Genomic DNA, 15,208 nt, shown 5'->3' on the forward strand with positions numbered 1-15,208 from the left:
TTAAAGATGCCCAAGTTGTAAGAATCAGGAAATACTGACTTCGGGAGGGAGCTCTATACCCTAACCATGCGTATAAGAAACGAAGAAGCAAATTGCTTCGTACGAGTTCTAGGAATATCAATGACGTAGGGATTTTAACAAACATTTAGCTTTTATAAAATTAGGAAGGTCTTACCATCACAGGCTCTCAATCTGTTATGAGTATTCGTTCTCAAATGGAGGTGACGTTTGTGTCTGGGCCATGAAATTTTCCATAAACCATGTTGAACCTGTCTCATAACTGTGCTAGACTGCTTTTGAATTGGTACACTGACGTAGAAAAATGGCTTAACTTTGTTACGTTTGTTCATGCTTCGTGTCATTTGGTTACTCATGAACGAGCTCATGAATGAGGACCCCAAATAAAATGAGAAGTTGGACATACTTAGACCACAGATGATATCTGATAAAATATTTAAGGTTTTAATCTCTATCTCCACGGCAAAAGGTGGCAAATATGCAAATATAGCAAATATTGCAAATATATAACTCTCTGTTATTTTAAAAGATGAAAATAATTTGTTCTGCTTACTTGACACTCGGAATAAAGGCCCAGCCTCCATACAAAATTGGGACATGTACTTTGTGTGTAAGAGTGTGTGTGTGTGTGAGTGTGTGTGTAAGTGTGTATGTTTATTTCTCCTTTACTGTGTGGCTACTAAAGCAATTTGGCTGAAATTTGGAATGGAAATAGATTTTATTCTGGATTAACACATAGACTTCCCGCGGGGTTTGTGAAAAACTGAATTCCAAACGGACGATGTCACGGGCGTCCGCTAGTAATGACATAATAGAATAATCAAATTTATTTAAAGCCCCAAATCAATTCTTTATTTCATAAGAAAAGTGCATATAAACATACCAACGTACTTGGTCTTTTACGAGCCAGTTATAAAAAGTTATAACTTCCAATACAAGCCATTATGTACATTGTTCAGCCCATTGCAAATAAAAGGTGCGGTCAATTGCATCTAGAGAAACGGCAATATAATAAATAATGTGACCAATAAAATACCTTTTCAGATAATTGAACTCAGCCGCTATATTGACTCAATCAATATTTCACTTGCGCTAGCATTTGTTCGTGAATTTGCTCGCAACAATTCTCTCGTATATGCCGGCAAATAGAGAATTAACAGCTTTGTTTAGTACTGCCTTGTTAGATCAGTCATAAGTCTATAATACTGCGTTAAAGTATTGGGTTCTAGTCCTGAATCGGGCAACACAAAACATTATTAACAATCACAACAAAACATTATTGCACAAAATCTGTAACGCGACTAGCAGCGTGACGGTGTCCACGCTGCCTAACAAACAACTGAGCTCAAGTCATAAAATAACATTTTATTTATAAGAAATAAAATATTGAGCTTTTCTTTGTGCTCTTCCATTCTTAGCTCACAGTAAAGAGTATGGTTTAGGTGAACTTTTGGTGTTTTTGATGTTTTCTTACATCCCCGTATCTTGTATTTTTTTTATTTTACATGCTTCACTTAAACACCATATTCTCTTATCGCAAGAAAGCTCTATCCTATAGTGACATTATAATATTAGAATACTAATATTATAAAGCTGAAGAGTTTGTTTGTTTGTTTGATTGAACGCGTTAATCTCGGGAACTACAGGTCCGATTTGAAAAATTCTTTCAGTGTTAGATAGCCCATTTATCGAGGAAGGCTATAGGCTATATATTATCCCCGTATTCTTACGGGAACGGGTACCACGCGGGTAAAACCGCGCGGCGTCAGCTAGTATCCAATAAGGACATTGCCATGCCCTACCCTGCCAGAATCATTACAATAGGCTGATAGTGATAATCACTATCGTTTTTTTTTATTCTCTCATTTATTTATTACTTCTTTTTTTTTAATTTTTTAAAAATATAATCACTATCGTTATTATTAAAGAAATATAGCGTCATTTCCAACATTACTATAAAAGTATACTTATATAGGAGGCTTGAAAAGTTTTAAATTAAAAGGGGTAATTCCATTCTACTTTATTGCCACCCTCAAACAAATAAACGTAGTGGGCGTGAAAGGGTATTGAAGGTTATAAGTGCGTTATCAACTTTGTTATAAACGTGTTGACTATGACGTTGTCACCTCATGTCCATGGGTCAAGGGAGGGTGGTTTTTGGCTAAATAACAACCTTTTTTAATAGCCGTGTTAGCCTAGTGGATATGACCTCTAAAACATCGTGAGGAAAACGGCATACCAGAGAATTTTCTTAATTCTCTGCGTGTGTGAAGTCTGCCAATTGGGCCAGCGTGGTAGACTATTGGCCTAATCACTCTAATTCTGAGAGGACACTCGAGCTCAGATGTGAGCCGAACATGGGTTGATAATGATGATGGTGATGTCCACGGGTCAGTGGTGGCTTTTGGTCAAATAACTACCTTTGTCCAACGCTGGCCCTAGTACAGACTTCCGTCTATTCACTATTTAACATGCAACTTATAATTTAGCAAGTAACTTTTCTTTTTCTGTGAATGTGGTGTTAATTATTCAAAAAATAAATAAATAAAACCCTTGAATGCTTAAAGAAATGTAACGGTTTTATTTCTCTATGCAAAAATCATAGTAATTTTTATCCTAGTAGTTTCAAGTGATTTTCAGATAGCATCGGTGCGGTGACAGTTGCCTTATGACGTTCATAATACGTACTATTAACGTGAATCGCGGGCTTTCAAGAGTAAAACGAACTGTCACCGTACCCATGCTCTCTGAAAAACATTATTAATAAGCACTTAATTTTGAAATAAAACTAATTTTGTAAGGAGTAGAGTCTGCGATAAATCTGAATACATAAGAATTTTTTCATTTTAACAAAAGGGTTTATTAAAATTTTTGAATTCGGTAAAGCAAGTTTTGTTTCAGCGTTAACATCATTCTATTTTATCCATTGCAAGAAGAATAAAAATTGTAAAAGTCGTGCTTTGAAAATATTTACAAAGTAAAAATCATAGATACCATAGGGAAACGTGAGAATGAAATACTATGACATATGTCAAAGTGATGATGAAAGTTTCTACCTCAGATAACTAGATGTCACCAGAACCCACGTCCGAGCCGATAGTTAAAATAAAAAAATAGAGTGAGGCTCACAGAAATTTTAACTTGTTTTAGTTGACTAGGTTTGTTTTAGCTTTGTCGAAATGTATTTTTATGCATGAACTTTGTAATAATAACATCATAATGTAGACAAATCAATGACGTGAGCAATTATTAAAAAACCTAATATTCATATAAATGATCATATAAAATAACACCAACCATACTATCGACTATTGCAACTTCTCTAATGCGAAAACTTCAAGTGCATTAAAACTTAAGCAAAATGATTTAAAAAAATTCTCATCCTGTAACATCGAGTAAGAAAATTACTCCGAGTAAATTCCGCTCAAAGAGGAAAGAGCAAAAGTCTGTTGCACACTACCGCTATTTACCGCTGTCAGTTTAATCACGTCCACTGTCTAATGCAATGGTTAGAATCGTCGAGTGTGTATATGTTCGTAATTTTTTATGTTACTTCGTTGGTCCATTGGTTCTATGTGGCTTTGGTCACGAGGGTCTTTGTTGGAACTCAGGGTTGGCTGAGAAATATTGAGTGTTCTTTTTTTTAAGAATTGCTTAATGAATCTCAATCCGTTGTTGGGAAATTGATGATTTAAACAGGATGGGAGTGCCTCAGAGAACTAGCCACGATACACTATCGGTCCTGCAGGATAATTCACTAACTTTGACGTATATTACGAGTTGATATACGAAAGTTGGTATAGATTCTACATAACAAATGTTATTCCGTGTTTACTGAAAACCCTTCATGGATATCATACAGTAGGTAGATGATATTTCTCAGTTGATTTGATGTTTAGTTTAGTAGGTTGTTATTAAAGACCAAATTAGTAAGTAATCGTTATAAAATCGAATAATATCACTTCAGGCCCGCTAAGTCGCATTGGAGAAGCGTGGTAGGTCCAAGTTTTTTATCTCATTTCCTATTACGATGAAGGCCTGAGCCTTTAGTGAGACGTTCAAATATGTCGATAACGATGCTAACGATGAACTACTCAAAATGTCAAATCAAAAATCAAAATCAAAAATCATTTATTTCAAGTAGGCTCAGTTTACAAGCACTTTTGATACGTCAGTTAACTATTTTTAAAGATTTTACCACCGGTTCGGAAGGCAGGTTCTGCTGAGAAGAAATCGGCAAGAAACTCAACAGTTGCTCTTTTTAAAAAATCATAAAACATTGTAATTTACAATTGATGACAACATTACAATTTCTTATAGTTTTACTTCCTGTGTGAAGGTGGAAGCTAATCCAACGGCCTCCAAGCATCTTTATCATTAAGGAACTCATCAATGTTGTAGTACCCTCGACTAAGTAAATGTTTTTTAACACATTGCTTAAAGCTATGCATTGGCAGGTCCATCACAGTCTTGGGGATCTTATTATAGAAGAGTACACCCAAAGATTTTTTTACTCTTTGGAGAATGAATTCGTCAACTCACGACGGTGCTGCGGTTCATTTATTGCGTTGTTTAAATAATATGCGATCAGTTTTACAGCCGTGTCAAAACTAATTTCAAATTCAATATCTTTAAAGTAGAGCGGCCGCCGATAAGATATGACCACTTTTATTGATGAAGGCGCTAGACAAGTTTATTTTTACAGTTAGTTCTATAACAAGAAAAACAAATGGCCTTAAAATTATAAAGTGCCTTTCGCTTTGACTTTAACGCCCTTACAGGTAAGGAATATAGACAGGCGCATTTGTGTGTAAATCTGAAATAATGTTAGCAAAAATTACTATAAAAACGACAAAAAGCTTCGAAATTACTTGACTTACTACTTATATGTATACGAGTACCTATTGTTAAATGATGATAAACTAAAAAAGAAAAAGCCTGGCTGAGTTTGTTGTGGGCTCTTCTCGGACCAAGGCACTTTGGAACCCCCGTTAATTTAAATTTAAGTTTTCGACTAATTATTATCACCATTATCTTATAATATTAATACCGGACGTTTAAAAAGTGTTTGTAAACTAAGCCTAATTTAAATAAATGAACATTGAATATTGACTACTGGCTATAAAACAGAAACATGCTTATAAAGTATCATCTGTGATTGGTTGCTAGGCAATGGATTTTTGGTGAACGGGTTTCCATGTCACACGCCTCGTACAGAAGCCTTTTTCCTGTTTGTTCCCTAAGGGACATGCAAAGGTCAACACAGCCTATCGAAACGAAATTCTGGAGTTCGAAAGTTTTTTCGTCCAGAGTGCGAACTGTTAAACTAACAATTTTTTTTTTCAGTTCGTCGTTACATGTTTTTACTAATAAAGCCATATTGTAGCAATCTCATTCTCTTACTAAAAGGTTAGGAAATCTCCACGTAGCGATTGATGAGGATAATTCGTAACCAAAGAGCTTTTTTTTTTCAATTTGTCCCCCAGTGGACAGGCAAAGATCGATGACCATACAGCTAACTTAATGAATGAATTCTTGAACTACACAGGTGAAACGGTGTTCTGCTAGTAGGTAATATTCATATTTCTTTAATTCTAGCCACAAACGGTTAATTATTCTCACGTTTCTGTAGCACCCACGACTATAATTGATCGTGTGTTGGTCACTGCGTACATGACTTTTATAGTATGCCGCGTGGGTTTCAGAAACTGAAAACTGAAGAAACTGCCGTTTGCTTTTCAGAAACGTGAGAATAATTGACCGTTTGTGGCTAGCATAATATAAGTTTTTTTAGCAACCTTTAAGCTATTACTAAGATATATTAAACAGTTCTTACTCGTGATTGGCTAAAAAAGGTTCTCATTTTTTCCCATGGGAATACAGGATTAAAATATAGGTGAAAAAAAATCTATAGGCTAAAATCGGTTTAGTAACAAAAAAATCTATTCTTCATAGTGTCAGTTTAGAATACTTCTAATATTTCTACTACTTCTAAATAAAAAATCTCGAAGTAGAGGGTAGTTTAGTAGGGGCGGTTCATAGCCACTTATCAGCTGAACGAGCGCCAACTGTAGTTCTCTTGGAATTTTTCTCAGACGCCGGCGTAGATGAGGACTAATAACATTTTGTTGACAACCTGCGGTGGTGTGACAGAGACGGCGCCGGGGGGAATGACTGAGAGCTGATAAAACCTATATTTTTACTTATTTTATTTTATTTTCAAAATACAATAAGAACATTTGACAATGTACTATTTAGGGTTTGTTTCACCACCTTCTGATAAAAGTCAGATAGTCTAATGTAAGTTTTGTCGCTTTATATCAAGTGAAAAAGACAAAACTTGTGTATAAACTATCCGAAAATTATCGAAAAGTGGTGAAACAGGTCCTCAAAACTGTAATATTTGTAATAATGTTGATGATAAGAAACAATACAAGCTAGCATAACATCAGAAATATAAGCAAAAGTCAAAGTCAATGTTCATTTATTTCAATATTAGGCTTAGTTTACAAGCACTTTTGAAACCTACAGTTATATCATGATTTAATGGTGATAATTAAAATCGAAAACCCTATTTTTAATTTTAAAGTTACGAGGGTTCCAAACGCGCTTTTAAATGTTAGGGGTGTTCTACATTCCTACAATCTACTGGCCTCTCTTCAATTAGAAGAGACAATACAGAGCGTATACCCACCACACTGCTTCAATGCGGGGTGACCATTATAAGAGTGATAACGCTAAACTCTAACTGTTTTACAAAGAATTACTTGCTAAATCTTTTCTGAATTTGAGTTGATCCGGTCCATAAAAATATAGCGTGATATATCATATTTAGCTTAGACTCAAGTTCAAAATTAAATTTGATTATAAGCTGTGATCGAGCAAGATTTCAAAAGAAGATTTTAATTATTGCTTCTTTCCTGAACATCAATCTTACTTTTAGAGTATTCGAACAATCGCACTCCTGAAGCGAGTTGAGTCGATTTAAAAATAGAATTTGACAGACGATCAGAGAAAGATTAATTTTACAACCCTAGTAGTTTCTAGACTAGTAGTTCTACTTTTAGGTTCGGAAAAAAATAAATACAAAAAAATATTAGTAGATTCAGTAAGCAACTCTATATAGATCCGCCTACTGACTTCGCGCTGGGGTTAGGGCGGGCGTATAAGGGCGGACGCGGCGCCTCGGCGCTCACTCGTGACCCAACTCGCCTCCCAACCGGGGTGGCGTCGGCAACGAACGGGAACGACCGCGCGCGTACGTATCAATTTTAAGTTCCATTTTTAAATTTTGAATTTCAAAGTTGGAATTTGTTTTTTTTTATTAAGTGTTTAGTGCCAGATACCGGTGAGTTATGTGTTCGTGGGAAATGTTGTCGCTTTTACGTTGTTTATTTTACCAGCCTTGGAGGATTTTTGTGGATATTTTCAGAGGACAAATGGTTTGGGACGCCCATAGTTTTTGTATTACTTACTTAATAGCATTCTCGGCTGCTTTAGAAATATTATTTCTATAATAGTGTTTATCTTCACTATTTCGTGAATTTCACGTTTCGATTACGTTTTCGTGGACAGTGTTTTTGCATTTACTTTAAAGATTTTAACTAATTTATGATCTACATTTCCTGAATATTAATTAGGGCATTTTTCTTATTGAGTTTGGAATTATTTTCTACTATTTTGGTGATAATTTTTGAAACATTTGCTAATCATAGAACTACCAAATTTCATTACAGTATTTTATACTTTACTTTATTACTCTTTGTAATAAAAGCTGTTACTAATTAGTAAAGTGAATGTTCCGGTATAAATTTTTTTTTTCTAATTTTGATTACGTCTTTTCTAATTCTGTTTCCTACATTTTCTTCTCGTAGTAAGCACCTCTTTAGCTGTAAAACTACAACTTATACGTTGCTGTGCGAAAGAAAGGAAGTCGTTTTTTACTATTTTAACATCAAACTACCATACTGGGCTCAAATCAAACCTTTTCTCTCTTGATAGCTTATAAGGTTTTGGCTTTTACGGTTTGAAATAACCAAGTTTTTATTGACCTTGAATATTTTGTTAATCAAAGTACAACGAGATAGATAATTCGACAGCTGGAAGACAAATCAAGCAACCAAGCAACTCTTAGGTCATTTGACGCAATGATGGATCACTTTATCCACCAGCCACCTTCTACTTCTTTCAGTCACCTGAACTATCTTTATACCAAACACTATTCATCATCATCATCATATCAACCGATGGACGTCCACTGCAGGACATAGGCCTTTTGTAGGGACTTCCGCACATCACGATACTGAGCCACCTGCATCCAGCGAATCCCTGCGACTCGCTTGATGTCATCAGTCCACCTGGTGATGGGTCAACCAACACTCAGCTTACTAGTGCGGGTGGCCATTTCAGCACTTTTGGATCCCAACGTCCATTGGCTCTTCGAGCTATGTGCCCCGCCCATTGCCACTTCAGCTTCGCAACTTGTTGAGTGACTTTGGTTCTTCTACGAATCTCCTCATTTCTGATTCGACTAAGATACATAAAAACACTATTAACACTATTAAAAATTTAAAAAAAAATTCAGCCCTCCCGTTCCGAGGTGTTTTAAGTGCCCAAGCAACTGGTGGTCAGGGCTCCAGAGTGAGACATCTCCTCACAATGCGCACAGCTTCAAGAATCACTGCCTTCTGTATCCCTTGATCCAACAGTAAAGTGTAAGGTCGAAGCTTTTCGCTATAGGAGCATTGACTATCGGAACAGTAACAGTTGACTCCACATTCCACATGGCGGTGACAAAAATGTGTCATAATTATAAGTCTTAATGAAGTTCTTAATTAAAAAAAATAGGTTCTGAGAGTTCATGGGCTTGATATCCGTCCTATGAATTGTCTTATCCACATCTAGCAGAATCTTTACCACTTTGAGAGAAATTTAAGGAAATATTAGGCATGTTTAGAAAATAATGGCTAGTAATAATTGCTTAATTAATTAACTAAAAAAGTGTGTGGAGTCTTAATTGACGAATATTGTTGTATACTAGCCGATACGCTGCGGTTTCATCCGCGTAATGCCCGTACCCATGAGAATACGGGGATAAAAAATAGCTTATGACACTCACGTATAACGTGGCTTTCTAGTGGTAAAAGAATTTTCAAAATCGGTTCAATAGATCCAGAGATTACCCCCTTCAACACCACACACTTTACCTCTTTATACTAGTATGTGTGTATGTATGTAGTATGACTAGATTATAAATTAAATTCTAATTCAAAAACAAATAAGCAAACCAGTCGATTGATCGATAGTGATTACGTTATTACATTTTGCATTATTAGACCGCGTCAAAGCGCCAAAATTATTCCCACATTATCGTGAAAATTCACACCACAAAAGTAATTGTTTTAGAGTTAGATTTACATAATATAAACATATAACGCCTTACTTATGTGTTTATATTATGTAAACATATTTGTTAACATATCGACTGGGCTATCACGGTTCTCTACCTCTGCCTCCGATTCCGGAGGGTGTGGGTTCGAATCCTGTCCGGGGTATGCACCTCCAATTTTTCAGTTGTTTGCATTTTAAGAAATTAAATATCACGCGTCTCAAACGGTGAAGGAAAAACCTGCATACCAGAGAATTTTCATAATTCTCTGCGTGTGTGAAGTCTACTAATCCGCATTGGTGCATGCCCCGGACTGGATTCGAACCCACACCCTCCGGAATCGAATGCAGGGGTCATATCCACTGGCCCTGGTTTGTTTGATTGAACGCGCTAATCTCAGGAACTACTGATCTGTTTTGAAAAATGCTTTCTGTGTTAGATAGCCCATTTATCAAGGAAGGCTATAGGCTATATATTATCCCCGTATTTCTACGGGAACGAAAAACACGCGGGTGAAACCGCGCGTCATCAGCTAGTTTTATATAATCGATACATCTATATGCTATACATCTATAGGCTATACATCTGGCTGTACTTTAGATATAAAAAGCCTTAAGGTCAGACGGTACGCAATAACTCACTCTAAAGGCCCATACTTGATACTAAAGACTAAGAGATATGGGTATGAGACAATATAATGAAGATTTATTGAAGTCATTTATAATATTTCTTTTATACAGGATAATGGATTTTTACTTTTACTTATTTCTTATAATGTTATTTTTTTTTATTCTCTACAAGTAAGCCCTTGACTACAATATCACCTGATGGTAAGTGATGATGCAATCCAAGATGGAAGCGGGCTAACTTGTTAAGAGTAGGATGAAATCCTTTCGGTTTCTACACGACATCGTACCGGCACGCTAAATCGCTTGGTGGTACGTCTTTGTCGATAGGGTGGTAACTAGCCACGGCCGAAGCCTGCCACCAGCCAGACCTGGACTAATTAAGAAAACCTCAATCGGCCCAGCCGGGGATCGAACCCAGGACCTCCGTCTTTTACACACAGGCTGGGACTGCTCGCGTATACTTTCAAATTCCAAAAAAAAAAAATTTTTTTGAAACTATACATCGTTATTACGCTTAAAAAAAATAGTTTATGTCGTTAACATCAATCAGTAACAAATAAAGGTTTGAGTGTTCTTTTAAGAGTTGTACACTCCTGTGACAGAAGGCTCCGCTCTTCCAGAACAAGCCGTAATTGTTTTAATCGCTTTTATCGTGTATATTTTCCAGTAACACGCGCTTGAATTTGGAGCGAAAAATATACTGCATAAGTCAATTTTGTAAAAATCTAAGACACTTAGTTCAGCGTTTAGGTTATTTACCTGTTATTTCACTGAACCAATTCAGGGATTTGTTCAATTCACTAGATTTAGTCTTGTTATTTTGACATTCTCCGTGATTTGATAAAATCCCTTAGGGAATTTACCAAATCCTTGTTTTTTACATATCCCTGCGACATATACTTTACAAACACTGTCTTGTCAAAAATTGACAGGTAAGCAGGTTTCCTCACGATGTTTTTCATTCACCGTTTGAGACACGTGATGTTTAATTTCTTAAAATGCACGTAATTGACAATATGGAGGCAGAGGTCATTAACCATTGGACTATCACGATAACTTTGATAACATAACTTACGATAAAGACAGAGAGTAGTTAGTACTCTCTCTCTCTCTCTCTTTTGTTTTCGGATGTAACGTAACGGTCAAGTTGATAAACGTGCATTCATGTTATGTCATCATCACTGAGCCGTGCCATCCCTTTTGTCTCTCTTATGCTTCAATTTACAAAGAAGTAACATCTCACAATGGAGAAGATGAAAAATGGTGTCCCTTTTGTTTGTTACGTTCTAAATAATGTTATATTTTTTCAATATTAATTTATATAACAAAATGGAAAATTTTATTATTACTATTTCTATGTGTAAAAAATGACTGACTGAAATGAATGAATGACAAAATGAACACCCTACCATCATTCCCTTCGACCCTTACATTCAAAAATTCCTAAACCGACGAGAAGTTCCCTTAACTGTCCTTTGTTTTCATCACCAAACCCCTAATGACAGTCACAATCCATCTAGGTCGAAAGTTCTCATCAATAAAAATTAATCAAGCCCAAACACAAGGTAGCTACCGTAAAAAAAGGAGTTCCCTTAATTGATTTTGGTCTTTATCACCAGACCCCTAATGACAATCACAACCAATCTAGATGGAAAGTTCTCATCTATACAAATTAATCAAGCCCAAACACAAGGTAATTGCTGTAAATCGTTCAGTAGTTCCCTCGTCTGTATTTTAGCTCCATCATCGTACAAGTACGTACGTAAAAGTACTCATTAAAAAAAATTACAAACACACTAGTCATTAATATAATTTTTGAAATTTCCGGCCAATTTCTCCTGGTTTCCATCATCAGATCCTGACATGATAAATATGGGACCACATGGGGAGTATACCCTTTAAAATGAAAAAAGAATTTTTCAAATCGGTTCAGGCATCTTCGAGTAATCGATGTACATACATAAAAAAAGAAAAATACCGGTCAACTTGAGAACCTCCTCCTTTTTGAAGAAAATCTTTAAAAATAGGAACAAACTTGAATTTCGTAGCTTAATTTGAAAGCTTTGACGCAGTTGCATAAAATAGCTCGAGGCGATAGGTGTCTGGGCTCAAACACAAAAGCGTATACCTACCTACAAAGCGGTTCAAATAAAAACTTAGATAAACGTGCATTTTGATAACAATATTTCCTATCTAGTTATGTATTCAATTGTAGTTTATTATTATTTATTGCATAGGTATACATAATCATCTCCTTACCCTTATCCCACTTAAGTGGGGTCGGAAAAATATGTCAATCTTTTCCATTCGTCTCTATTACTCGGCAACTCATCATCCACTTCTTTTATACATGTCCTCTTTCACACAATCCAACCATCTCTTCTTTGGCCTTCCTCTCCTCTTATGTCCTTCCACTTGTACATTCAAAATTTTTCTAGTAATATGACTTTCATCCCTACGCATTACATGTCCACACCAAGCTACCCTTCTACTCCTCAGTTTTTTTGTCACAGATATACATATTGCGTCATCATAATTAAAAACACTGTAATACATTTAAAAATATTTCGTTAAAAGTGCATTTTAAAATCAAAATGCACATTTACTTAAATAATACCAATTTTATTTGCTACGTCGTTCTATACTAAAAAATCGTTTTTATTTTATTACCGAATATTTTAATTTATAGCCGTGATAGCCCGGTGTATATGACCTCTGCCTTCAATTCGGAGGGCGTAGGTTTGAATCCGATTCGGGTCATGAGCCTCCACATTTTCAATTATGTGCATTTTAAGAAATTAAATATCCCGTGTCTTAAACGGTGAATGAAAAACATCGTGAGGAAACCTGTATACCTGACAATTTTCTTAATTGTGTATGAAGTCTGCTATTCCGCATTGGGCCAGCGTGGTGGACTATTGGCCTAGCCCTTTTCATTTTGAAAGGAGACTGGTCCTCAACAGTGAGCTGAAAATGGGTTGTTAATGATGATCATGATAATTTTTTTTAATGAGGAGGTGTTTTATATTAACAAAATTGGTGTTAACTTTAGTTACCTATAGTTTTAGTTTAAGTTTAGGCTTAGTGCTCACCCCACGTTGAAACCAAGGGCCTACTTATTATTGTATGAATCAACATTAATCCTACAGGGAATTATAGGATCCACTTCTAGGGGTCACTGAAGATAATAGCGACCGAATGTAATCTAATCCATCTTGAGCGATGGTCCAATTTAAATTTAAAGTTAAGTACAACTGTAATATAGACTTTGTAAGTGGGTATTAAAGTTCAATTTCGTGTAACTGTTCAAATATAATCCCGCACCCGTCGTACATGTCTGGATACGACCACTAATCCTAAAGGAATCCTCAATACATATTGCTGAAGTAATTTTGTATGTCTTTAAGAAGTAGAAGAAATTTTAATGACAGAGCGTGTCTAGGAAATTACTACCACCATGCTTTACATAACTTTCATCATCATCATATCAGCCGACGGACGTCCACTACAGGACATAGGCCTTTTGTAGGAACTTCCAAACATCACGATACTGAGCCGCCAGCATCCAGCGAATCCTTGCGACTCGCTTGATGTCGTCAGTCCAACTGGTGGGAGGTCGGCCAACACTGCGCTTTGTAGTGTGCGGGGTCGCCATTCCAGCACCTTGGACCCCAACGTCGATCAGGTCTTGGAACTATGTGCGCCGCCCATTGCCACTTCAGCTTCGCGACTCGTTGAGTCATGTCGGTGACTTTGGTTCTTCTGCGGATCTCCTCATTTCTGATTCGATCACGCAGAGATACTCCTAGCATTGCTCGTTCCAGCACCCGCTGTGTGACTCTGAGCCTTCTTATGAGGCCCATAGTTAGCGACTAAGTCGAAACATATGTCATCACTGGCAACACGCACTGTTTGAAGACTTTTGTCTTCAGGCACTGAGGGAATTTTGGAAGAAACTTACTTAACTTTAATTTTAAGTTGTCAACTTGAAAAACTTTCAAAAGTGCTTGTAAACTAAGCCTAATTGAAATACCTTTTGACTTTGACTTGACAGTGGATGACCTCTGCCTTCGATTTGGAAATCGCAGGTTTGAATCCGGTCCAGGGCACCAGATGCACCTCCAACTTTTTCAGTTATTTGCATTTAAGGAAATTAAATATCACGCGTCTCAAACGGTGAAGGAAAACATCGTGAGCAAACCTGCATGCCTGAGTAAAAAGAGATATCTCTTTTCTATTCTATTCAAAACGGAAAAAGTTGCACCCTTCGTACCACATGGAAGTCTATGTTTTTAGTAGCTGCACCGCAAGTAGGTTGCGTTACGGGGTCGATTGACCCCGTATCGCAGCGAATGTGTTAAACATTGTTTTGCACAAGTTCGAAGTAACGGGAGTCCGATAGTAAAACGTTACAATTTCAAAGCAAAAGGATGCTAGTGTTGAAAGAAGATAGTGCAAATTATTCGTAACCAACACTTGAAGCAAGAGTCGTTGACGCAAGTGCCTCACTCAACTCCTAAATTGCTACCAATGTAATCGTAACGTATCGACGGGATGTGTAAAGCTGAATACAATTGAGCCTTGTGAATTTATTTAAAATTTCGACTTAACATAGCAAAAAAGTAGCTTCACGGCGTCTGAACGTTAAAGTCTTATAGACTACGCAAACGATTAGATAGGAAAGGCTTACCTATAGTCAAACTTTGTTTTCCACTAGGACAAAGTCGTAGGCACATAATAGTAAAGTGTGGTTTATAGAATTAACCCTTACAATGTAACAAAATAAGAAGGTAGTGCAAATTATTCCTAGCCAACACTTGAAGCAAGAGTTGTTGACGCAAGTACTCTCACTCAACTCCTAGAGTGCTATAATCGTAAAGTGTCGACGGGACGTGTGGAGGTGGATATTTCGGGGGATCCTTTGAGGTTTGCCTTGTGAATTTACTAATTTTGAGGTAGACGAAAATCCTGGATCGCAATATGAAATTCCGTTGCAAAATTCGGTGTTGCTCCTTCATTCAACTATTTTACATATGCATAGTCGTCTAACGTTGGAGATATTATTATTATAAAATAATTTTCTACTTAGTAGGTTTCAATCCAGAAGTTAAGTATCACGTGTCTCAAAAAGTGAAGGAAAAACATCGTAAGGAAACCTGCACACCAGAGAGTT

At 36.5% G+C, this 15,208-nt stretch overlaps 1 protein-coding gene across 3 annotated transcripts in view; it reads left to right on the forward strand.

Annotated features, from left to right (window-relative positions):
* Positions 1-7,188: 7,188 nt before the first annotated feature.
* LOC112053221 (U8-agatoxin-Ao1a-like) overlaps positions 7,189-15,208 on the forward strand; it is a 78,557-nt gene continuing 70,537 nt past the window's right edge. For 2 of the 3 annotated variants that reach the window (XM_024092567.2, XM_024092569.2), the window contains exon 1: positions 7,189-7,276. The gene's annotated coding sequence lies outside the window, so the exon portion shown is untranslated. Of the gene's footprint in view, positions 7,367-15,208 lie in introns of all 3 variants that reach the window. The other variant, XM_024092568.2, reaches the window with a different exon arrangement.

Source organism: Bicyclus anynana, chromosome 23 (genome assembly GCF_947172395.1).
Source record: "Bicyclus anynana chromosome 23, ilBicAnyn1.1, whole genome shotgun sequence".
NCBI lineage: Eukaryota > Metazoa > Arthropoda > Insecta > Lepidoptera > Nymphalidae > Bicyclus > Bicyclus anynana.